The following is a 26,470-nucleotide window of genomic DNA, read 5'->3' as shown; positions in this document are numbered from 1 at the left end:
CTTGTGACCCAGAGTTTTAGGGATCCTAATCGGCAATTGTCGTTTATCGCAACTTTGGATTTACCAGACTTGACGCGCCTAACGAACGATCCAATAAATTATCTTTCGTTTTGGCCGCCAATGCCAAATAAGTTGCCCAGTGACATACCCAAGTTTGAAGGTAAGTCTGGAGAGGATCCTTCAAATCACGTGATGACTTACCACCTCTGGTGTGCCTCAAATTCTATCTCGGATGATTCCATCCGTTTACGTCTTTTCCAGCGTACGCTTATTGGTCTCGCGGCCAAGTGGTACATTGAGTTACCACGGGCCTCTTTTTATAATTTTAGTCAGTTAGCTACCTCGTTCTTAACACATTTTCAGTTGTCGGTCAGATATGATAATGGCACCGAGTTACTAACTTCATTAAAACAGTCGACGTCCACTTATATTTCCGACCATATTCATGAATGGAGACGTCGAAGGCGATTAGTGAAAGTTTTTATCCCGGACCAAATCTTAGCTGAATGGTTTGTTAAATCATTATTACCGAAGATTACTGAAGACGTAGCTAAGGCCAGAGTAGTTACTGAGGAGCAAGTGATTGCTCAAGCGCAGTACCTTGACTTAGTTTATACTCAGTCGGGTACGTTACACGAAAAGATCCCAGATCTTCCAAAGTCAAATCAAATCGCTGCTGCTCCTTCGGGATCTCATGCTGCTGATGGCATGATTGGTACGGTGAATACTAAAAGCAAGAAGAAGTCTTCAAAGAATTCTTCGCCCATTATCACCTTACCAGACTCCCCGACAGGAGAATCTTCTGCTGAAGTTTCTGCTGATATTCACGCTGTAGAGTCATCTACGGCTAAATCAAAAAACGGTGGGAAAAAGAAAGGCAAGAAGAAGAATAAAGCAGATAAAACTCCGAAGGAGAAAACAGAAAAGTCGGAAACCAATGACGAAAAGCGCAAGCCCCGTTATCCTTGTCTTATTTGTGAAGAAGATCATTTTACAAGAGATTGCCCTCATCGAGCCGAGGTTGTGAAAATTGTCAAGGGTTCCCAAATTCCTGCTGTCTTGAAGGACCCATTTCCGAAAGATAGCAAAATGATAGGTTCTTCCTCGAGTGCCACAGAAGAACCCATATTGATGATGTCTCATGTAAGGATTGCGACTCGGTCACACGATTATGGTAGTAAAAGTCCTGTTGATGGATCGAAAGAAGTAGAATCTTCTCAGACAAATCCATCAACCTCAGCTCCCGGTTCTGATCCACTATAGATCGAGAAACCTAACCCTGACTTAGTAATTAAACCGCCTGCCAAGGGTGTACTTCGAAGGTCTGCTTTCAGTCCACATGCGAGAGCGGCCCAGAATTACAACATTGTTGAGGATTTAGCTGTTTCACCCTCAGCAATGTCGGCATTAGAAGTGCTGCAATCATGCCCAACACAATGAAATTACTTTTGTCGGCTATAGGAGCTGTTGATGTTCAGGACCCGAACCTAATAATCTTTGATCTAGAAAATAGTACACCGCGTTTACCTCATCAGATGGCTTTCCAGATCCCAGTGATAGTAAAAAACAGGCCTATTCATCGGACTGTAATTGATGAGGGAGCTTCCACGTGTATTATGTCGATACAGTGCTAGAGATCACTTGGTTCTCCTTCACTAAATCAATCCCCGACAATTCTTAAAGCCTTTGATGGCCGTGGGTTCCATCCGTTTGGCATTCTACAGGATTTTCCTATAGGGGTTGAAGGAAAAACAGTTAGTCTGGATGTGGAGGTGGTTGATGCCCCTCTAGACTACAACCTTCTCTTGGGTCGAAGTTGGTCTTACGCTATGACAGCAGTCGTCTCATCAGTCTTCAGAGTAATAAAATTTCCACATAATGGCAAGATCATGACTATAGACCAGCTGGCTTATTTTTCATCCGACCCAGCCTCTTCAGAAAGTATCCAGCATGTCGGTAAAACGACTATCCCTTATAAGGATGTTGGCGTAGGACTAGTTAAAGATGTCGGTTTACTGGGCACTTTTCCTTTTCCTCCAATCAACGACGTGTCTTCGTTCACATCCATTCATATGATTACATCAGATACCATTGTTTACGATGATCCTTGGATCGTTCCTTCCGAATCTGAAATAGACTCATTTGGTGATGTTATGCCTTTGAGTCCATATGAAATTGCTTATGAAGTCGTGCAGTCTTTTACCGACCTACGTTCAACCAAAATCGACCAAATGAATGTGGTCCGTGAGGAATCACTTTTCACTTCAACCTCAGAGTTAATAGCGTTTCCCGAAGTTGTGTCATCTGATGAACAACTTTGTGAAGTCCTGTGTGTAGACGATTTACCATGGGAAGATCTCCATCATAGATCTTCGTTTTTACCTGAGGATGATCGCTTTGAAAACGATTTCTCATCAGTTTTCACAGCTGAATATGTCAAGGAAGCTCAGAGTCCAATGAAACATCCTGATTCAGAGCTGAATTTGGGAAACATCTCTCGCACTGTTCCCATTGACATTTCAGTCAAGCCCGGAATCATTGAAAACATTCATATAGGTGCCTCGTGTTCAGATGACGAAATTCAGACATACAAGGCCCTATTTCAAGAATTTTGCGACGTGTTTGCTTGGTCCTATGAGGAAATGCCAGGAATTGATCCCGCAATTGTTGTCCATGAGATTAAGACTTACCCGGACGCTAAACCTGTCCGGCAACGTTTGCGTCATATTCACCCACGAAAAGCGGCTGCAATTAAAGCAGAAGTTGAGAAGCTGTTGAAAGCAGGTTTCATTTATCCGATCCCGTTAACGGATTGGGTATCAAATATTGTTCCGGTTAACAAAAAACAAGGAACAATAAGAATATGCATCGACTATAGGGATATCAATCGTGCTTGTCCCAAAGACAACTATCCAACACCCTATATCGATCAAATAATTGATGATTGTGCTGGTAGTGAAATATTTTCCTTTATGGACGGTTTTTCCGATTACTATCAAATCAATATTCTACCTGCCGATCAACCGAAAACGGCTTTCATTTGTCCATGGGGAACATTTTCTTATTTCAAACTACCTTTTGGGCTTAAGAATGCCGGAGCCACTTTTCAAAGGGCGATGTCTTATGCGTTTCATGACATCAAACACATTGTGCAACCATATCTCGATGATTTGCCCGCTCATTCATTACATCGAGCTGATCACCTTGTCCATTTACGAGCAATCTTCATGAGGTGTAGGCATTATAGTATACGGTTGAACCCACACAAATGTGTCTTCTGTATAGAAGTGGGACGATTGCTGGGATTTGTAGTTTCAAAAGCCGGCATTCGCATCGATCCCTCGAAGGTAGAAGCTATCATCAAATTGCCTCCTCCTTCGAGTCTTCGCCAACTCCAAAGTTTGCAGGGGAAAGCAAACTTTTTACGCCGATTCATTCCTAACTACACCGAGGTTACAAAAGGTTTTACACAGTTGTTGAAACAGAATGCTCAATTCTCTTGGGATGAGATAGCTCAGCAATCTTTTGATGCACTTAAACACGCGTTGACCCATGCACCGTGGTTGCATCCTCCCAACTACAACCAAGATTACTTTTTGTACCTTGCCGCCTCTCATTCCACTATTGGAATGGTGTTAGTTCAGGAAGACGAATTCGCAACGAAACATGTGATATATTATCTTAGTAGGACGTTAAATCCCACTGAGCTAAAATATTCGCATGTGGAGAAATTGGCCCTGGCAGCCGTTCAGGTTGTCCAACGTTTTCGTCACTACATTCTTCTCCGTAAAACTACAGTCATTTCGTATTGCAACCCTATGATTTACATTTTGACTAAACAATTGCTAGGGGGCGAGTACTCTAAATGGATCGTTATCCTGCAAGAGTTCGACTTGGAATTTGAAAAATCTAAGTCTAAGAAATCTTTAGTTTTTGCAGAGTTGATGTGTGATTTCCCGCGTGCTGACACGGAAACTGTGGCAGAGGAACCCATTGTGGACGAATCTTTGTTTCTCATCAGCACTTTAGATCCGTGGTATGGGGATATAATCATCTATCTCCAAACCCAATCCTTTCGGCCCGAAGCTTCAAAGTCGGAACGTCGTAAAATTCCATTCCAGTCCCAATAGTACAAAATTATTGGAGATACTCTTTATCGCCGTGGGACAGACTTGGTTTTCCGACGTTGCTTAACTCACGAAGAGGCGGAAAGAGTTTTAAATGACTGTCACTCCGGAGCGTGTGGCGGCCATATGTCTGGGTATGCCACAGCTCAGAAGGTGTTGCGTGCTGGCTACTTCTAGCCGTCCATGTTTAAAGATTGTATTATTGCGGTCTGAAAATGCCACAACTCTCAAGTGTTTGATCGTAAGATGCGCGCACCACCTGCTCCTCTCCACCCTATAATTGTCGTTGGTCCTTTTGCCAAATGTGGTATCGAATTTATTACATGTAACCCTCACTCGGCCGGGGGGCATGCGTATATCATCCTTGCGGTTGATTATTTTACTAAGTGGGCCGAGGCGATGCCTACATTCGAGGCAGACGGCAAGACAGCTGCAATTTTCATATTCAATCACATTATTGCTAGGTTTGGTGTCCCACAAGCGATAATCACTGACCATGGGCGCCATTTTCGAAACATTATGATGACAGAACTTATAGGCCAGCTTGGTTTGCGTCACGATAGCTCAACTCCTTATTATCCACAAGCCAACGGTCTGGTTGAGTCCATCAACAAAGTTTTAGTTATCATGATCCGACGAATCATTGGAATTCATCGGTCGAATTGGCACAACATGTTATTTTCTGCGCTCTGGGCATACCGAACTTCAGTGAAAACATCAACAGGGTTCACTCCTTTCCAACTAGTTTATGGTTTGGAAGCTGTGTTGCCCATTGAATGCGAAATCCCATCACTTCAAATGGCTGTCGAATTACTTCCAGCTACTTCCAAAGAGGAGAAGCGTTTATTATACTTAGCTCAATTAGATGAGACACGACGCGATGCTGCACTGGTAATCGACACTCATGCAAAACGAATGAAAGCTCAGTATGATCGAAATGTGACCCCTCGAAATTTTTCGGAAGGGGACCTAGTGCTATTGTATGATCAAGCTAACGATAAATTAGGTGCTGGAAAATTCGTTCCTATGTGGCATGGGCCCTACATTGTTAAGCGAAAGCTAGCAAAAGGGGCCTATGAGCTGGTTGACTTTGACAGGGACTCTTTGGGTAAACCCAGAAATGGACTTTACCTAAAGAGGTATTATGCTTAAATGATGGGTGTGGAGATTTTAGTTAGGTTAGTTAGGATAATTTTTCTTTCTAGCTAGTGTGTTTGTTAGTTTAGACAGTGTGCTTAGCTTAGAAAGTGTGTTTTCCATCGTTATTCTGCTTATCTTGGTTTTACCCTTGATGTTTGCAGATGTCGATGCCTCTCCAAACGTACATTGGATTCGCTGATGGTGCTTGTTGTAGTACACGGAATATCTCTTCCGCAGCTTGGGTTATTTATTTGCCCTCTGACGAGTTAGTTTCTATGCATGGGGTGAGCCTCGGTCAAACAACAAACAACATTGCAGAATACAGTGCAGTTATTGAGTTATTGTCTGAATCTATTTCATTTGGGATTCAGAGTTTGATAGTGAGGTTAGATTCTGAACTCGTTGTATTACAGCTTAATAGAGTATATGCCATTAGAAATCCAGTGTTATTAAGGTTAGTTTTGAGAGTGCGTCTCTTGGAACGTTAGTTTGATTACATTGAATATCAACATATTCCAAGGTCTTTAAATACATTAGCAGATGCAATTGCTTCTCGAATGTTAGACAGGAATTTGTGATAATCATACATGTAAATTTAAAAACATTTAGTCACACATGTTTAACAAGATAAGTCGGTAATAATGATATATATAGATAGGAGTGTGTCCAAAAATACATCGTCTTCGATCATAGGTTACAAAACACCTTATGATCGGCAAAAATGATAAGTACAAAAAACCAAAATGTCACATGTGTCTACAAAAACGATCATCCAATCACTGGTGATGATCTCTATACGACACCACTGCACGGGCTACCCTACACAAGAACCTCCTAAAAGGTCCTGGAACTCCGACTACATAGCGTTGAAGCCTGATAGGAATATCATCTATAGTAGTCTCTGGTATATCTGCCGTCAGACGCTCTAGGTCTTGTTCCAACTCAGCTAAGGTCTCTGTAGCCTCGTTCTGTGGGACCGGTGCCGGTGCAACTGGTTGTCTCCTCTCGAAAGGCCGGAGATTGGCTGGACGCCGTGGGCCTACATCTGCATTTTGAAAATTGTCACTGTCAGTTTTGAGACGATATAAAAACAAAAAAATATAGATAATTTAAAAAACTTGTGAAAAATAAAGTACCTGTGTCATCCCACTGTTCTCCCGGTGGAATAATCATGTCCGGATCGCCACGAAAATCGACTCCGGCATAAGGAAAATCCTGTATCGAGAAGACCTGGTCCTCTAACCAGTGAAAATACTCCGGTCTAAATCGGACAACCTCCGTGCCCTTGTCAGGATGACGGGCCATCACTGCAACCCATCGCATCAACTTAGGCTCTCGGGGAAGCCCAGCCTCAACAGTGAGCTACTGCGGGATCAACATCGGAACCCTCTCTAGAGCAAAACCCACAACTAAAGGCCCATAACCAAAAGTCTTCAGTTGCCCGTTTTTTGCCCTAGTCAGTTGGCCCTTTAAATTGGCCAACACAGCATCGCACCAGTTGAAAATGGTGCCCTGATAGCAGTCAATCGCCATCCGCATTTGGGACCCGGTGGCAATGTGCAAAGCGGCAGCGCTGCAAAGTCTGGTAACTATAAAGGCAATTACCATAAGTTCAGGTCGGGATATCTTTTTAATTTCTATCCCCCTCTCCTGGTTTTGATTATTGCACCACTCTAGACAGAGACTAGCGATGGACTGGCCACCCGGCCTAGTCCCGGACAGAGTCAATTGTTCGCCCCTCTTGGGCAAACCAGTGAGAAAGTAAATGTCTGAGGGCTCTATCTCGAGCTGGTGCCCTCCAATGTAAAAGCATTGATCCTGGATGTTCCACCTTTTGACCAGCCACTCTAGAAATCTTACGTGGGCCCTCATGCCAGGTATGGCCTAGTATTTGTAAAGACCGCATGGCTTCAAAGCATCAATGGAAGGTTGGTGATTAATCGCAGCCAAATCAACATCTTCATGTTCTCTTTCACGCCAATCAAGCATGGTGGGCAATCTACACACCATAAAACATCTGTTAGAGTCCATAAAATTGAAAGTTTCTGGTTCATTTTGGAGAAATTGGAGTTTAAAAACCCACTCCGCGGTGTATGCAGCCCGCCTTTAGAGACAGAGCGTGTGTACGCAGGCTCTCTTAAGGCAAGCTGCGTACGCTTGGCATTTTCCCAACTGAGAAAATGTCGGGGTACGCAGGTCACTTATGGAGCACCTGCATACCCCGAAAAGCGGCCTTTGAAACCCCAATCCCTCCAAAAAATGAAACTAAAGCTTAAAAACAAATTCTAAACGGATGGAAATGCAAGGGAGGATGTTGTAGAATACCTGATGAGACGGCGTTTGGTTTCGACGGTCGGATTCTCCACAACGACCACGGGAAGTTTCTTGCCAAAAGCCCTTTTTCTCTCCTCAACAGTAAAATGGTAAAAATGAAATGGTAAAACCCTTTTTTATAGGTTTTTTGAGTAAATGAATGTTAAATTTGTTTATTTTCCACCATGAAAAGGTATTTTTCAAAGTATTTTTATCTATATTAAACAGGTATGAGTAATGTGTTGGTTTTTGTGCAGGATAAAGGATTTTCAGGGAAATTGTCATTTTTCACAAACAAAAACATCAGAGTCATCTTTTAAGCCCTTTTCTGACTCCTAAAACATGAAAAGATTGCCGAGCGTTTCTTTTACACTCGTTAAAACGGAATTAAAAGACGGTCCCCTTATAGCCCTTTTCTGACCGTAAAAACAGGAAAAGATTGCCGGGTTTTTGTCGTTTCAAACTCGATACTGGAAATAAAACGACGTGTCCTTGATCGCTTTTTACTTTTCAGGTCAAAGACACTAACTATGAAAGTACTCCTTGGTCGTAAAAAACCAAGCGGTTCTCTCAAGTATTATTTTATACTTTTTCGGGCTTGGGAGACACAAATTTATGAAAAAGTTCAACCCTGGAGTCTTCTTAAGTTTTTCAGACTCTCTAAAATTGAAAAACGCCGAGTTTCTCCTATACTGGACTCGTTAAAATTTCACAGTAAAGGACCTGTTCGATTACAAACAGGAACGGACCACTCCTTCTTAGGGTTCGAATCTAAACTAAGTTGGACTCATCCGAAGGATGAGCTTATAATCAAGCATATGTTATCCTCCTCAAGCTTGTAAAAAATAAAGAGGTACTTGCCAGAAATGGTGGGGGAAAAGAGAGAAAAATGAGCCTATTTGTTATCCTTTGTCTCAGAAGAAACCTTATCACCACTCTTGAACACGACACTTTTCATTCACCTGGGTTGGGAAATCCTTTGCCTCACAGTTGATTGAACCACATTGAAAGTCTTCAGCCGGGTATTAACTTTGGGTCAAATGTTACCAAGCCATCTGTTGTGTCGTTATGTGTTCAAGAGGTCGCTGCAAATAAGCCATTCATCTGCAAAATACCTATCATCCATCTTGACCATCCCTGAGTCAGTCCTTACAGCTACATTTCTTCAACTTGATTTATGATTTCGTGTCGTGGGCTTGCCTACGACGGATCGCTTTCTATCGACATCAGCACATTATCTAGAAAGATGATCTAGGAATCGTCAGTACCTTGAGATCCGCATGCATCAATGGAAGATTTCTCACCTTCGACGACAGTTTACATCATTGACTTTCGATCGAAGGATTCCGTGACATGTTCGACATCAACACATTCATTCACATCTCATGGATTGTACTGGGTACTTTGAGAACCATTGACATCACTGGTGGTCTCTCTCACGCTTGTTAACAGTTTACATCATTGATTGGTAATCAAGTGGTTTTTACCATGCTCGACATCGACTCATTTATTCGCATGGATAGAATCGTACTACTTCGGGACGTAGAAATGAAGACCCTGGATCTAGTTTCCACCATCCAGGCTACGAGGATTTTTGTATTCATTGTATAGTAGAATAACTATAAACAGATGGCTGCATCCATACTGTGTCTACATGAGTCTATGATTATGATGTACTGCGAAATCATTCCTGTATCATAGCAGTAGTTAGTTTTCTAGTTAAAGCTTTTGATCTGAGTATGGGAATGCCTACTGATGAGCCCCAACAATGTACAATTATTTGGGCTCATTCAACTTCCTAATTTGACTTAATCCACCATTCTCATTTGTTTATTGCATGTTTTTTATTATTTTTATGTTAATAGAGTGAATTTGGTTAGTCATTATGCCAACAAGTCTAATGGGTGCTTTGTGTAGCCTTGTTGGTCAACTTGGAGACAAATTTGAAGGTCTTAATGAGCACTTGGCAGCCAAATTCGTGGGAGAACAAGCTAGAGGATTTGTAGGAAGGTGTCCCCCTCATTTATGGGCCCTTACCTCGAATTCTCCACCATCAGCTCGGAGTTCAAGGGCCACCGAATCAATCATCTCAAGGGCAGCCAAGCAAGTCAAGTTGGACTGTTGTTAACTCCAAGTCTTGGGCAGCCAAGTCCCTAACTTTTAGGAGGATTGTTGGGTCCTCAAATTGTATAAATAAGAAGGCTTGGGGCCTCATTTTGGTTAGCTAGTTAATAGACATTTTGTAGCTAGTTGGTAGTCATTTTTGGTAGCTAGTAGTTAGTCATTTCGTAGCAGCTAGTTAGTCAATGTGGTTTTAGCTCTTTGTAAGCTAGTTTTGGCATGACATTAGACTTTTGATTATGAATAAAAGCAAGCAGTTTTGGATCAGATTTTAAGTTTTTAAAGGAGCCTAAAGCTCTCGGGGTTGGGCCCAACCTGAGAGCTCAGGCCTCCTTCCTTTGTATCAATATTGTTCCTTTAGCATTTCGTTTCCATTTTCCTTTACATGCATTTGAGTATAGCTGTTGATTTAGATTTCCCGTAGAAGTCAAACAGATTGGTTTTATTAGTTAGAACTGCTGTAGTTGTTTGGAAGTAGGTTGAGGCATTACTTAGATCCATTCATGCACTTTCATATTTAGCATTGCTTCTTCATTCCACTGCCATGCATGAGTTTCCTTCACAATTTACATTGCTGTTCATTGATTTTATGTCACAGGTAGCTCAGGTTGAATCATTCTCGTTTTGGTGACACTCACAAGCATTTGTTTCATTTACACTACTTTCTCTTGTTCCATCACTTTGTCCTCCACCTTGATCACACCTGCAAACACATCTTTGATCCCTGCTCCACTCTGTCATCTCCCAAAGTCTTTCACTCCTCACGTACTTCCATTCTCTAGCCCTTTCGTTGACCTAGCCCTCTATCTTCCAACCTACTCCCTACACTCACTTCCCATCCTAGTCTTTCACTTCTAAAGCCATCACCAGCCTTATTCCTACCTTACACATCTCCCCCTACCATTCCATTACTCCTCCATCACTCCAAACACTCACGGTAGGTCATCATGTAGCCATTTGTAGACATCCTGTAGAAAACAGAGTATCCTGTAGGATCCTCCGCAGCCATCCTGTAGGAGGCCACTCTCTCGGTTGCTGAGCATCTGAATGCGAGGAACCTCTGTGGATGGATGCTAAGGGTCCCTAGGAACCTCTCCTAGCCTCCCCAACCTATCCCATACTTTCCTTCCTTCTCCATCCCATCTGCACAACCAAACCCTAGTTATCACAAGATCACAATCATTCCACATACTTAAAGGAAAAATACAAAAACATAACTTTCATGATGCAAGTAGTTTAGATCCATGCATTCTTACTTATTAGAGGTAATGACAACATTGGTAGAAGTTGCATTTACATTCCTTGCATTGTAGAGGTCAGACTAGTTAAATTAGGGTTTCCTAGGTTTACATGCTTTGATTTGCTTTCGGTTCATTGTTGTCAATTAAAGTAGCTTTCCTTTGAGATTAGGTTTCGTCCATCAATTAGCAAGCTTCTTCTAAGAGCCTATAGAAGTTGGCTTGAGCCCTAGCGGACTTGTGCCAACTGACCAAGTGACAGCTGCGACAAGAGCTAGTACTTGTGCATATGGCACCGCCGCTTCCAAGTTTGTACGAACTACCGGGTTGATAAAATTAAGAGACAGGAAGCCCCAGGAGTTGTAGCATTATTGCTACAATACTGGAGCTCACCATCTTTTTGGCGCCGTTGCCGGGGAAGCGGCAGAGTATTGGTGATTGTTGCTATTCTTCTATTTTCTACTACAACCTTCTTCTAAGTAGTTTACTTCATTTCCATTATGCAATTTCATTTATGCAAAAGTAGATTAGCCTTTCTTGCTTTCCTAGATTAGTATTTCCCGCTTCCATAGATTAGCATTTCCTGCTTTCCTAGAATAGCCTTTCAATTCCGCATTTCAATTTTGCAAGCGTAGATTAGCATTTCAATTCCGCAAGCGTAGACTAGCATTTCATTCTTGCAATTTCATTTGAGCAAAATAGATTAGTCCTTTCAATTTCGCAAGATAGTTAGTTGCAGTTCAATCTATTTCATGCTTTGTAGGAGTAGCGATAAGTTAGAAAAATGATTGCACAACACCCCCACTGCTTCACACAACCAACGTTCTTCTTCGATGGCTGTGATGAAAGGACCCCTGGGTGGACATCAAGACATATCTGAAGAACCTCTAGGGGAGAAGAAGAAGAAACATTCCTCTGAAGCAAATGGCTACAAGCAGAGATGTTGGGAGCAATATCTTGTCCAAAGATGAATTTGAAAATCAGATCAAAGATTTCAAGAGTGATATGAGGCAGTTTCTTGCCATGCAACTGGATACCTTGCGGATCCAAAAGAAGCAAGAAGAAGCCAAGAGGGCTTTGGTCATTTTTTGTCCTAGGTGCCTTAAAAAGCATCCTAGGAACGAATGTCCAATGCACTCCCTAGAAGTGTGTTTTGTATGTGAAGAATACCATCCTACAGATCAGTGCCCTTCCTTACCCAGAATCAAAGCTGCATATCAAAGAGCCAAAGGAGCCACTGAATCAATCTACTATATGAACCAAGGGCGGCCATATGGACCTAGATCTTACGAACAAGAACTGCAAGGGACACCCGAGACCTATTATGACCCCTATCAAGCCACTTTCATGCCTTCTTGGGGTCCCCCTGCTCATCCTTCCTGGTCTACTCCTCCTCCTTGGTCATATCCTCCTTGTTCCTTCACAGATCCATATTATGCCCAACCAGTTGCTCATTCGTTTCACTCTTATGCTCGGCCACAGCCTCAGTGGAATGCACCTTATCAGGAGTGGAGGCCCCAGTACAACTCTCATCCCACTCATTTTCCTCCACCACCTGCTCATCCACAACCATCGCCTCCTCCTCCACCAAGGCAACCCCAAATGCCTACCCAACCACAATGCCATCCATCTCCATCTCAATTTCACACCTCCACTCAGCTACCCGTACCTCCATTTCCAAAACCATGCAATGGAGCAGCTCAACCCAATTGCAAATCTGAGGCACAACATGTGCAAATGATTCCTCGTGAGCTCAATGATGTTCACCAAATCTCAGGAAAAGTAATGCAAAAAAGAGATCATCTTGAAAGCATTGAAGGACCAAAAGCAAAAGAAGATTCAAAAGAGGAGATCAAAGAACCATGGGCTGCACTTGATGAAGAAAAGAGATCAGAATCAGAGATCGAGAAAGATTCCTCATGGTCACCATCAAATCCTCCATGTACTCAAGAGAAAGATCAGCAAAAAGAGGAAGATCAGAAGGTCATGACAGAAGGTGACATGAAGAATGATCCAGATCAGCAAAAGAACCAAGGATATCAAAGCTATATTGAGATATGGTTTCAGAAGGTCACTAAGTTGCAGCAATACTTTCTTCCTCAGCTATGTTTTGTACTTTCAAAGTCAGATCATTTTGTCTCTGAAAGTTGGATAGTTGTCCAAGCATGCATTTCGAGCCTTCACATCATTTTTTCTCTAATCTCGATGTGCACATGGCTCCATTGGAAGTATTCTTATACTTGAAAATGATTTTGTTTTTTTCAAGTAGGGTAGGGTAGAAAGAGAAAAAAAAAACAAAAAAGAGAAAAAAAAGAAAAAAGAAAAAGAAATAAAAAAAAGGAAAATAGAAATCTAAGGTGAAAACCCCCTCGGAGGCGCCTTAGATTGGCTCATTGATTGAAAACCTCCATGAGGCGGTCAATGGGCTGGAAAGAAAAGAAAACAAAAGAGAAAAAGATCTTTGGGTGAAAACCTCCCTTGGAGGCGCCCAAGGCAGGCAATTAGGGTGAAAACCTCCATGAGGCGCCCTAGTTGTTTTTCAAAAAAAAGGGAAAAAGAAAAAGAGAAATAAAGCTAATCTCCATTTCATGTTGCAGCAATGACATTGCAGGTTAAAGGAGGACGTTTCATGATAGGAGGAGCACTCAAATCAAAGACAAAGGAGTTTTTGTGCCTTCTACAGGAAGTTTCGTATCTTCTACAGGAAGCTTACAAAAAAGCCAAATTGATCTCCAAAGAGGACCTGAAGGCTTGGAATATGTCCATGAGGCCTACACTCATCTATGTTTCCACTCCTCACCCCTTTTCCATCATTCTTTTCATGTCATTATGCTTCTTTCCTCAAAACTGTGTTTTCTACAGGATGCTCTATATTTCTACAGGAAACATCCTGTAGAACCTTTGGACGAGCCAAATTCAATCTCAAAAATGAATCTAATGGTGGGAATCTATTGATTAGGCCTACAAGCACTTGTGTGTCCATCCTTTGCCTTCATCCATCATTTTTTCCACCTCCTTGTGCCTCTCATTGTGCTTCTACAGGATCTTCCTGTAGAAATTGTGGGAAACTAGGCATGCATTTCAAAAAGTGGTTTGGTGAGCATGCTAGCTTCCTCAAAGGTTCAAGAGTCCTCCTGCAGTCTTCCAACTCATCCTCCATCATCTCCATACCTGCATCACAAACAAAACTCATTTTTTCATCCCATGCAAGCACATGCAAAAAGCCTTGAGGCAAAAATCCATAGAACCAAATTTGTTTTTGCCATAACTTGAAAACCATGCATCCATTTGAAAAACCGCTTTATGGGGAGTTGTACAAGGTTGATGACAACATGCCTGAGCAGTTTCATGCAATTCCGATGCACGGTTTCCACGAAACCAACCTCCATCACCATCAGCCATTTTTGTCTTTTCTCCATAACCGTGCATCCGTTTCAAAACCTGTTTCATGGGGAGATGCACATGGATGATAGTAGCCTACCCAAGCAGTTTCAGCCAATTCCAACGCACGGTTTTCGAGAAATCGACCTCTGAAATCTTCAGCCATTTCCCATTTTTCTCGAAATCCGTGCATCCATTGATCACGAATTTTCTATGGGAGATGCATCATGATGGTAGGAACATGTCCACCGAGTTTCAGCTCAATCCGGTTTGCCGTTTGGGAGAAATGGCAAAAAGAAGTTCTAGTCTTGTGAAAATTCAATGGCAGCAGTTTCAGGATGCAGATCTGAACGTGGAAATGATTGCATGCACTCAGATCTGGCCAGAGGACACCTGCACATGAAAAAAACAATCAAGGATTAGCAGCCAAGCCATATGCAATCAAGAAAACTAAGCATGCAGCAGCAAAATCAGAGCAGGCAGCAGCAACAGCTCACGGCAGCCATTCAACTTCGAGGTACGTGACTTAACCTTGTTCCTCTGTTGCATGAATGTAATTCGAAGCATTGCATGAACAAATGAGATGGTTGTGGTTAAGAGAATCGGTGGCCAGCCAACTGGACACCCTCATCTAGTTCAACAGCGCTTGGTGGGTGGATACGACACGTGTGCTCAGCCAACTCAAGAGGAAATTTGGAAACAGGCAGTGGTGACCATTTAACCTTCAGCGTGATCGATGGACGTGATTATAGGCAAGGAACAAATAGTTAAACACTGCAGTGAGGACCGACAGTCTGCATGGGGCCAACGTGTAGTTGGCCAGCTCACCCTCCATCAACGGAAATCTTCATAATGGCCAATCGAACTCTCACCGATGTTGTTTCCAGTTTACCACATTCCTTGCAGCTGCAACAAGCTCCATACCAGCCCCATAGCAGCAAACCAAGCTTTCTCGGCCATTTTTCAAACCCACCTATGCAAGGGCGTTCTACAGGAAACGGGTGGGTCTTCTACAGGAAGTATGACACAGCGTTTGGAACAAAGAAACCTGAGATTTCCCTCATCAAATTTGAAGTTCCGAGAAGGGTAGGCTCGTAAACACTCTTCCATGCACGATATATATTTTGAAAGGTGGAGAATTGAACTGTCTGGAGCAGGAGAATTAGAGACCAGTTTGCCTGTAAGTCAAAAATAGCAGTGTGATTGTGTGTTGCATGGAATTTCTCATGTTTTTCTGCGTCTCTCCACGTTTCATATCTAAAATCCTCTTATAAGGACTGCTTATGCAGCTGTGAATGCCAGCATGGGTATGAAAAATTTGAAGTTTGCATATCTGAATGTGTCTCGAGAAGGAAACTTGGTCCTTGTCCTCTATCTGTAGAAGCAAAACTCTTCCTCTCGTAACCAGATAGCTGAAGAATTTTTAATATCCTTGAGATCTCTTTCAAAAAAAAAAAAAAAGGAGAACCAAAGAAGAAAACTTGGTTAGGGTCTTTTGCAGGCATGAGCATAATTGTTAAAACAAAGTATGGTATCATATAAAAATTTTATGCAGGTGATCCAGGATTGTAAAGGAATCATGTCATAGATCCAAGCTAGTTTGGAGCTGTCTAAATCGAGAACAGGGGAACACTACTTTGAGAGTGCTTATAAAAGCAATCAGGCTGGGAATGAAAAAATTTATTTACTGTGACAGATCAGGTTTGGCAGTTACAGCAAGAAGGATTCATTGAAGGTGGCCAAAATTTCATACAATGAATAGGTGGGATCTTTTACATGATCAAGAGAAATACAAGGAGCCAAATAAAAGCGAGAGGGGGAGGACAAGGCTGGATACTCAAAGAACTAATGTTGATGAGTTAGTGGAAGTGCTGAAGAAAAATAAAGAATGGCAAGGAAGAAAAATACATTGAAAAATAAGAGAAAACCAATGATGAAAAATGCAAGACATTCAAACAAAGGCAGAACAGAGAAAAAGGCTACGGTAGAGAAGGCAGAAGCTAAACAGAGCATGAGGAAGCTAAAAACCTTCACCTAGAGAGAAGCAAATCAAGGTGATGGACTCAAAGACCGTTTCTACAGGAAGACAGAGTCTGTTTCTACAGGAAGACAGAGACTGTTTCTACAGGAAGCCAGCGAACAGTTTCTACAGGAAAGTCTGAAAAGCGGGAAGCCAAAGGAGAAATCGGCCGAAATGCTAGCCAAGGAAGTCACCAAGGCCATCAAAGACAAGGGGAGAGATTTGGTTGCTCAGAGGATGAGCAACACTTTCAGTAGGGGGGTGATGATGAGCCCCAACAATGTACAATTATTTGGGCTCATTCAACTTCCTAATTTGACTTAATCCACCATTCTCATTTGTTTATTGCATGTTTTTTATTATTTTTATGTTAATAGAGTGAATTTGGTTAGTCATTATGCCAACAAGTCTAATGGGTGCTTTGTGTAGCCTTGTTGGTCAACTTGGAGACAAATTTGAAGGTCTTAATGAGCACTTGGCAGCCAAATTCGTGGGAGAACAAGCTAGAGGATTTGTAGGAAGGTGTCCCCCTCATTTATGGGCCCTTACCTCGAATTCTCCACCATCAGCTCGGAGTTCAAGGGCCACCGAATCAATCAGCTCAAGGGCAGCCAAGCAAGTCAAGTTGGACTGTTGTTAACTCCAAGTCTTGGGCAGCCAAGTCCCTAACTTTTAGGAGGACTGTTGGGTCCTCAAATTGTATAAATAAGAAGGCTTGGGGCCTCATTTTGGTTAGCTAGTTAATAGACATTTTGTAGCTAGTTGGTAGTCATTTTTGGTAGCTAGTATTTAGTCATTTCGTAGCAGCTAGTTAGTCAATGTGGTTTTAGCTCTTTGTAAGCCAGTTTTGGCATGACATTAGACTTTTGATTATGAATAAAAGCAAGCAGTTTTGGATCAGATTTTAAGTTTTTAAAGGAGCCTAAAGCTCTCGGGGTTGGGCCCAACCTAAGAGCTCAGGCCTCCTTCCTTTGTATCAATATTGTTCCTTTAGCATTTCGTTTCCATTTTCCTTTACATGCATTTGAGTATAGCTGTTGATTTAGATTTCCTGTAGAAATCAAACAGATTGGTTTTATTAGTTAGAACTGTTGTAGTTGTTTGGAAGTAGGCTGAGGCATTACTTAGATCCATTCATGCACTTTCATATTTAGCATTGCTTCTTCATTCCACTGCCATGCATGAGTTTCCTTCACAATTTACATTGTTGTTCATTGATTTTATGTCACAGGTAGCTCAGGTTGAAGCATTCTCGTTTTGGTGACACTCACAAGCATTTGTTTCATTTACACTACTTTCTCTTGTTCCATCACTTTGTCCTCCACCTTGATCACACCTGCAAACACATCTTTGATCCCTGCTCCACTCTGTCATCTCCCAAAGTCTTTCACTCCTCACGTACTTCCATTCTCTAGCCCTTTCGTTGACCTAGCCCTCTATCTTCCAACCTACTCCCTACACTCACTTCCCATCCTATTATTTCACTTCTAAAGCCATCACCGGCCTTATTCCTACCTTACACATCTCCCCCTACCATTCCATTACTCCTCCATCACTCCAAACACTCACGGTAGGTCATCCTGTAGCCATTTGTAGACATCCTGTAGAAAACAGAGTATCCTGTAGGATCCTCCGCAGCCATCCTGTAGGAGGCCACTCTCTCGGTTGCTGAGCATCTGAATGCGAGGAACCTTTGTGGATGGATGCTAAGGGTCCCTAGGAACCTCTCCTAGCCTCCCCAACCTATCCCACACTTTCCTTCCTTCTCCATCCCATCTGCACAACCAAACCCTAGTTAGCACAAGATCACAATCATTCCACATACTTAAAGGAAAAATACAAAAACATAACTTTCATGATGCAAGTAGTTTAGATCCATGCATTCTTACTTATTAGAGGTAATGACAACATTGGTAGAAGTTGCATTTACATTCCTTGCATTGTAGAGGTCAGACTAGTTAAATTAGGGTTTCCTAGGTTTACATGCTTTGATTTGCTTTCGGTTCATTGTTGTCAATTAAAGTAGCTTTCCTTTGAGATTAGGTTTCGTCCATCAATTAGCAAGCTTCTTCTGAGAGCCTATAGAAGTTGGCTTGAGCCCTAGCGGACTTGTGCCAGCTGACCAAGTGACAGCTGCGACAAGAGCTAGTACTTGTGCATATAGCACCGCCGCTTCCAAGTTTGTACGAACTACCGGGTTGATAAAATTAAGAGACAGGAAGCCCCAGGAGTTGTAGCATTATTGCTACAATACTGGAGCTCACCACCTACCTCAGCGATGATATGATCTCATACATGTATTTTGTGTTGAATACTTGCAGGTTCCAACCGGGCTCTCCACAAGATAATCCTTGAAATGATAAAGTACTTCACCCTTCCTAGATGATATGAAACCCTAAATCTACTACAGGCTTCGCACTTTAGGGGGCAATCTGTTACACTAAAATTTGTCACCATGAATATCTACAGTTAGTATGGCTCTATCAACTGTCATATTATCCTCCTTGGCAAGTCTCATACCTCTGCTCCTCATGTCAAACTCCAAGAAAGGGAGAAAGTCCTTTAAAAGTCAATTAACTCTGGTTACGCAGTTTCTCTTAGCCTTACCTGCGTGTACGCACCTCCAGTTCATAAAACCTGCGTACTTGTACGCTCTGTATGTAAAGGTCTGGGTGCGTACTCCTGTAAAGGTCAAAAGGCGCAAGTTTCACTTCAAAAAAGTTACTTGTGGTCATTTCTAGAGCATTCTAGAATATGGTTTGACGTGGATTGAGCGCCTCCAGATGGTTCATGCATCCCTATGTAAGAGGAACTTATCCCATGAAGAGGGGAGCTATCCCATTGAAAGAGGGGCTTATCCCATTCATGGTGGACCTGATTAACTTCCTCCAAAGCACTATAAATACAGGCATTGGGCCAGAGGGAGGAGAGGTTGAAAGCTGAACATTCCTAAGGGTAGATGCTGCTGAGATTAGGACTCCCTTATAGAGCTTGAGAGGAGAGATTCCCATCCTTTCTTAGCTTCATTTGGAAGTGGGTGAGCTGATCAAAGTAAAGGAAAACTCTTGCTGGACCCTGGGAGGGACCTGCACAACACCAAGGCTCAGGTTGTAATGGTTTCTTTTGTTTCCACTTAATGCAAATAAACTCATTTTTCTCAACAAGTTGTTATACATGATTTGTTTCATATACTCCTTGGTCTGTATGATGAATATGTGTTATTTTATAAGTTATTCAGGTGCTATGTAATCTTTTGGCTTGTTAGTGAATGCAGGTTTCGAAGAGAAGGAGGAGCTCATCCGGATCGGCGAGGTTAGACTACTACAAAGCATTGGACTAAAGGTATGTTATAAACACCTGATTACTTGTATTCTAAATGCATATTTAGATAAAGGTAGTGTTTACTTGTCTTGTTTGTTACTAGAAAGCCTTAGCTTCTAGGGAGGTCGATTTTGTCCGCAAAATTGACTCTTTCCGCATGACACATCGGATTGGTTGCAATCAACTACAGACGATCGGGGGAAAAAACACTCGAAGCTCACTCACCAAGAGGTGAAATGTGAAATGGTAAATATGAATTGTTGTTTTGATTACTTATGGTCATTTTCACCATTATTTTATTAATATTTTAATGTTTTAACCTAAATGTGATTCAGTTTTATCATGAAACATGTATTTTTAATCCTTAAGTGGTGTTCAGAGCAGGTTGACAATTCATTAACATATTTTATGGTGTCTTGAATGGAAACAAATCATTTTGACCAAAGAGCACACTTTATAACTTTTTTGAGCTCTGTAAACTTATGAAAAAGGAACCCCCTGGAGTCCTCTTTTAGCTCTTTTCAGACTCCAAAAATATGAAGAGATTGTCGAGCACTTTTCTTTTCGAAATCGTTAAAATAAATTATTGGATGTCTATTTAGTATAAGTTTAACCATTTTCCAAACTGAGATAGATTATCTACGAAAAAGGAATACGTTAGTCGATTATGGATAAGAGGTTCTCTTGAGTATCATTTTCTGCCTTTTCGGACTCAAGAGACTATTTATGAAAAGGAACCTTTGGAGTTTTGTTTTTTTGCCTATTTTTCAAACTCTCTAAACATGAAAAAGATGTCAAGTTTCACCTTCGCTAGACTCGTAAAAACATAAAACAACAATGGAATCATCAAACATGATGGGACTGAACCACTCATTCTCAAGGTTCATTAAATATACTCAAAGAGATTCATCTGAAGGATGAACTTACAAATCAATCATATGTTATCCTCCTCAAGCTTGTAAAAAATAAATAGGTACTAAACAGAAATGGTTGGATGAATTTGGAAAATAAGGTACTTCACTTATTAATGGCAGCGAGTCGCTATTGAACATGACACTCTTCTGCTTCATCTTCATGGCTGTTTGGTTGGGAAATTTTCTTGTCTTTTGGTTCATCACACCATATCAAAGCCTCCACTTTCGATTTTTGTTCAACGCTGCCAACTCCATTTAGTGTCATCGATATGTTCAAGAGAATTCATTCAATTGATATCTTCTACAATACACTTAAGCATTCATTCCATGTTTGTCGTTCCTAAACCAATTCCACATCAACATCATTTTGTCTTAAATCATGATACACATTTCATGTCATTGATGGGGAATACATCAAGGCCCTCCTACGATGGGTCGCTTCCTATCGACATCAACTCATTATCTAGGAAGTTGATTTAGAAGATCCCTTTGGTACCTTGGAGCTTGCATACATCAATGACAATTTTCCTCTCTCAGCTACAGGTTTACATCATTGTTCTTCGACCAAAATATTTTATGCGGTGTTTGACTTCAACTCATTCATTCACACCATACAGATTGTATTGCAGTACCTTGAAATCCATTAACATCATCGGCGGTTTCTCTCGAATATGTTAATGGCTTATATCATTTGGTCGGTAATCAAATGGTGTCTGCCATGTTTGACTCTAGCTTATTTATTCGCATGGTTAGACTCGTACGATGGATGATCGAGTGAATGAGATAAAAGACCCCAGATCTAGTTCCATCCATCTGGGCTGCACTTTCAGGATTAATATAAGATCACAAAGTATGATGGCTAAGACAATCATCCAATCATGAGTACACACTCTGTCATTAGTGGATGTGTCTTCTTGATTATTGTACATGTAATGTTAGCTTATGTGCTGAGAATGGGTATGCCTCTCTTTGAAAATATGTCATGATGAAAATGTATTGTAAAAGATGATGATCTAAACCAGTTGTTCTTAATCTGAACTTGTCACAAGGTAAAGCACTTCAATCATTAGTTGTCATTTATGACTTTGCGAATTAGGGGCAATCTGTTATAGGCCATTTTGTCGCATTTGGTCAATAGGTCTTCAAACCGGATCAATCCACATCCGTGAACACCTTGTCATCATCCCTACACAAAGCCCTAAGCATGACTCTTCCAAATGCCTAAGTTTCTGGGTCTGACTACTTTATTTCATTTCTTTTAAGGCCCAACGCACCCTACCCCTTTAGGGACATGCATTTAGCAATAGGTTTCTTCCTTCCGCACCAACGGTGATCAACAACAGTTTGTCCCTTGCTAGGGGTGTGTTGATTCTAGAAATTCGAGAAAATTAAAAAGGATCCTGAAGCTTCCTCTTCCAGAAGCTTATAGAGTTTGTTTAACCATTTACCTTAGATAAGAAATTTGAATCCTATCTAATCCTACCTTGGATATTTCACCTCTTATCCCTTGAGCTCATCTTCCCCTCTTAATTGGATCTCAAGCCTAGATTAGTAAATGGATAAGAATTCCTAAACTACCACCCTCTCCTATATATTTACTGCCATCCACAACATAGGGGTTAGATTTTGGAGACTAATTATGCCCTCATGTTGTTGCTTTGAATCTAAGAGAGTCATTATCTTCATGCATTAGGGTGACATAGAGGTGTGCTTTGTGACAAGGAAGGAAAAGTCAACTTGGGGAGATCTCTACAAGATCAACATGATTCTTAGTTGTAAGCTCTCTCCTTTTCTATTAATATGAAGAGTACATTGCTTTCCTATATGTGTTATGTTATGTTTAGATACATATATTTTAATGCCTTGTTGATCCATTGAATAGAGTAATTGGATTATGCTACATAGATGTCGTAGATATTTCACTTTTGTTAATTGTATGTGCAGGTTCTAATTATAGCAATAAGAGCTACGGTTAGAGATTACAAGCCAAGAGGATATTAAATCTTGGGACGGATTCTGGGCAAACCTCTTTCTATTATTCAATTTCTCTAAGGAAAATTTTATATTCTTTGCTTTCTGTTGTAGGGAAGAGACTTCTATCCGCAGCCGTAGATTTCGCATAACACATGCCCTCCGAGTTTCCACTACCAATGGTGCCTCAAGTTCATGTCCTTACATTCTCCCCCACTTGAAGTCATTAATGTCCTTGTCAACATGTCTCCCATTATCACATCTAATGAGATGGTTGTTGGTAGTGATAAATACATATGTAACTCACATTTACAACCATAGTTCCAATACTATCTCTCATAAGAGTGAGTATGTCAAACCATGGTTGTGGCCTACTTTGATACCTTTTGTCATGCTACTAAACTTTTTTTTCCACTTAAGAATCCCATACCACTCAAGAAACATAGTTGACGTGTGACACCAGTGTGACCTCATGAGTTGGGCATGACCAACAACCCAATCATATCACCTAAACTATGCCTACCCAACATGTACTAACCAAACCAAAGTCAGGCATCTTCAACCTTATGGAATATTGGAGTGCTTGATTCGCCACGACAATGCATCACCATTGCCTCCCATCCATAAACAACTTATTGTCACCTCCCTCGAGCTAAACATGTTTGAATAACTGACTACCCAATGTGTGACTACACGTGTTGTCTGTTCAAACCCCATGTGATAGTCATCAAGGATGTTGTTCCTACACCAAAGGAAACCTTTCATCCTTAGTCCTACTTGAAAAGATGTGCCCCTTGGTTCTCCTAACATGCTTGCTTGCACTTGCACTCTAGCACACCATCTCACACTATGTCATGACCCTACCACCAAGGTTACAAATTCATGGACTTGCCATGCATGCATCCACGTACCCTTCTAGTCGCCACTTTCAATGGCGCCTCAAGTCAGGGTCCTCACAATACCCCTTTCTTAGTATATTCAAATGAAGAGTGGATCGATTGTTAGCCATAATAATGCTTGATAACCTAATGAGACTTAATCAAATTAAAACCATATCTCAAAACAAACTTCAACTTGAAATCATCCATTCAAGTCAGTTTAAGTGATCCACAAAGTTTACTTGATATCTTCGTTTGTTTCAACATTGTCAATTTTATTTAGTGAAAAAAATATAAGATAATAACTAACATTTTTCCTGTTTGCTAGTTTATGTAAGTCCTCAGATGACTGACATGGCTTAGCCTGTGGCTTGAGCAGCCACAACCTACAGGCATCTAAGCAACAAAGTCGCGTGGGGATCACACCCGACCTAGGCCACACCATCCCTTAACGTGGTTGAATTTTTCCCCATAGAATTTTGAACCAATAACTTTTACAACACAAAGTGCTTTAACAAAACAACTTGCCATCATCTACTCTATACTTGTGAACTATAAAATAATAACAACCTTATATATTACTTATAACCTCTAATAACACGAAAACCCTATTTAAAAATTCATATTTTACAAACAACGATAAAACAAAATTTACACATTTTATACTCCTAAAATTTACACTTTTTATTATATAAATATATATACAATCACATCCACTAAAAATCCGATCCGACCTGGTTATGACATATTCTTTTAAGTATACGCGTGAAACCCAAGAAAAATCCGATCCGACCTGGTTATGACATATTCTTCTTAAGTATACTCATGAAACCCAAAAATTAAAAGATATTCCATTGCAAATAAACTAAACATGACACTTTGAACGAAAGAAAAGGAAAATAAAAAATCTTTAATAAACTATGACTATCCTAAAGTGTTTGGAAAAACAAAAGCATGCAATAATTGATTGGGAGGACTCTTGACCATGGGTTGGATTGCACTGTGTGGAAAGCTTGAAAAAAGTACAATAATTCAAATCCAAAAGCATACAATAATTGATTCGGAGGACTCTTAACCATAAGTTGGATTACATTGTGTGGAAAGCCTACAGAAAATACAGTAATTCCCATCCCTTTAAAGGTTTTTTTTTTTCACCGCCGACACTGATAGCGATCATTACAATCATTGCATTTGGCCTCTTTTCCTTTCGCTTCTCTAATATCCGCAAGGTTTTTTTTACTTATTCCATAATGGTGATTGAATATTAAATAAATAAATATAAATGAGATATTAATTTCGAGTAAATTTATTTTTTAATATTAAAAAATAGTTAAATTTATATTAAATAAATTATATTTTAAATAAAGAATGACGTTAAATTTCATTTTGATTTTCAATAAGGTAGAAATTTTTTAAACAAAGAATGGCGTTAAATTTAATCAGATTTTCAGTAAGATAAAAAAAATTATTTCAAGTCAAATATTTAAAAGTCAATCGTGAATTTGGATTGGATTGGAAATTTAAATTATTAAATCAAAATCTTCGAGAAGAAACCATGCTTGACAACTTCCATTAATAAAGACAGTTGTTGAGGACATTTTTACTTTAATGAATTGACATGCGCTTTATCGGCAGGTTTTGCGGGATTTGATTTCAAGTACAAAGACCTTAAAACATTTCTTTCACATAAAAATGGACCCCAATTCAAAATTAAAGTTGAATTTGCCGCACGGCTGGCGTAACGCGTTGACGGGTGTTACTAGAGTAATCAGCCGTTGCGTCATAAAAGTTCAAAATTTCTGTATGGTTTTTAAAATTATATTTTATCATCACATTATTTGTCTATTGTCTTTATGATTTTTTAAATTATATTAAGTTTATTGTCTTTTGGATGATTCATCTTTTCACTTAACAAAACATATGCATAAATAAAAATTGCTTTAATAAGTAAAAATGGTTTAAAAAGATGCGTGGCAGGGTAGTTTAGTTTATGTTATTTAAGTTAAAAATTATATTTTGGAAAAAAATGAAGATAAGTTATTTTATATTAATTAATGTTAAATTAATAATGGTCAATAGATAAATATATTAACTTGTAAACTGGGATGTACAGTGGAGAAATCAATTGTTTGCTTATATACATTAAGGACATGCATAAATTTTGATGGGTAGCAATCTCTAATAAGTATACACATTTACAGTTTTACTTGTGCTGAGAAAAACATAAGTTGTGTTAAGAAGTAACTCCTAGTAAGTTTATTTTTGGATAGTTTTCCTGCAAAGCTTAATGATAAAAAACACTACACAAATATCTAAAAATAATATATGAATATCGCAACCATATCCATAAATTATGGCATAAATTATAACATAGTTATCCACATTGAATTATATTGTTTGAAAAATAATATTCTTTTAATAGTATTGAAAAATAAATATATATTTTGCAAAGTTAAACATTATAAGTTGTTTTCTTCAATGTTAAACTAATAAATCCACTGCTAGAGTCCTACCTTAGTAAAGACTAATAATAAAGGAATATATTATTTAAAACGAAATTAAAATTAAAATAAAATTGAGGTAAATTAGTCAATCTACTATTCTTGGATTTTGGGCTCCGAGTTTTGACAATCCATGATTTTGTTAATGATATTCTTCTCTTATGTAACCTATTTAATGGCATCAAATTCCAATTAATTTTCTTTTTTCCAAGGTTGCTTTACAATTATTTTAAAATTGTGGTAGGTTGTTGAGCTCATATATAATTTCGGTAAAAAAATAAATTATGAGAACTTATGATTATCATTTTTTTTAATTGGTAATTGCAAAAAGAACTGATGGAGAAGTTAACAACAATCTCAAATCCATAGAAAACATTAAGGCAGTGATGGAAGCTTTTGAAGTCTGCCATGATGTAATTGCTTTTAACTCCTTTTTATCTAAAATAACTATGAGTTGATTGCTTCCTTTCTGAGCAAACACTTGTACTGAATATGCTAATTAGTGAGGGAATTTGATATTCAGAGGCAATGTTTACCATGAATCT

This window comes from Pinus tabuliformis, chromosome 4_1 (genome assembly GCF_031772625.1).
Source record: "Pinus tabuliformis cultivar Carrire ecotype Pingquan chromosome 4_1, CPIR1, whole genome shotgun sequence".
Taxonomy (NCBI): domain Eukaryota; kingdom Viridiplantae; phylum Streptophyta; class Pinopsida; order Pinales; family Pinaceae; genus Pinus; species Pinus tabuliformis.
The sequence above is the reverse complement of the archived record's forward strand: the minus strand, read 5'-3'. Positions refer to the sequence as shown.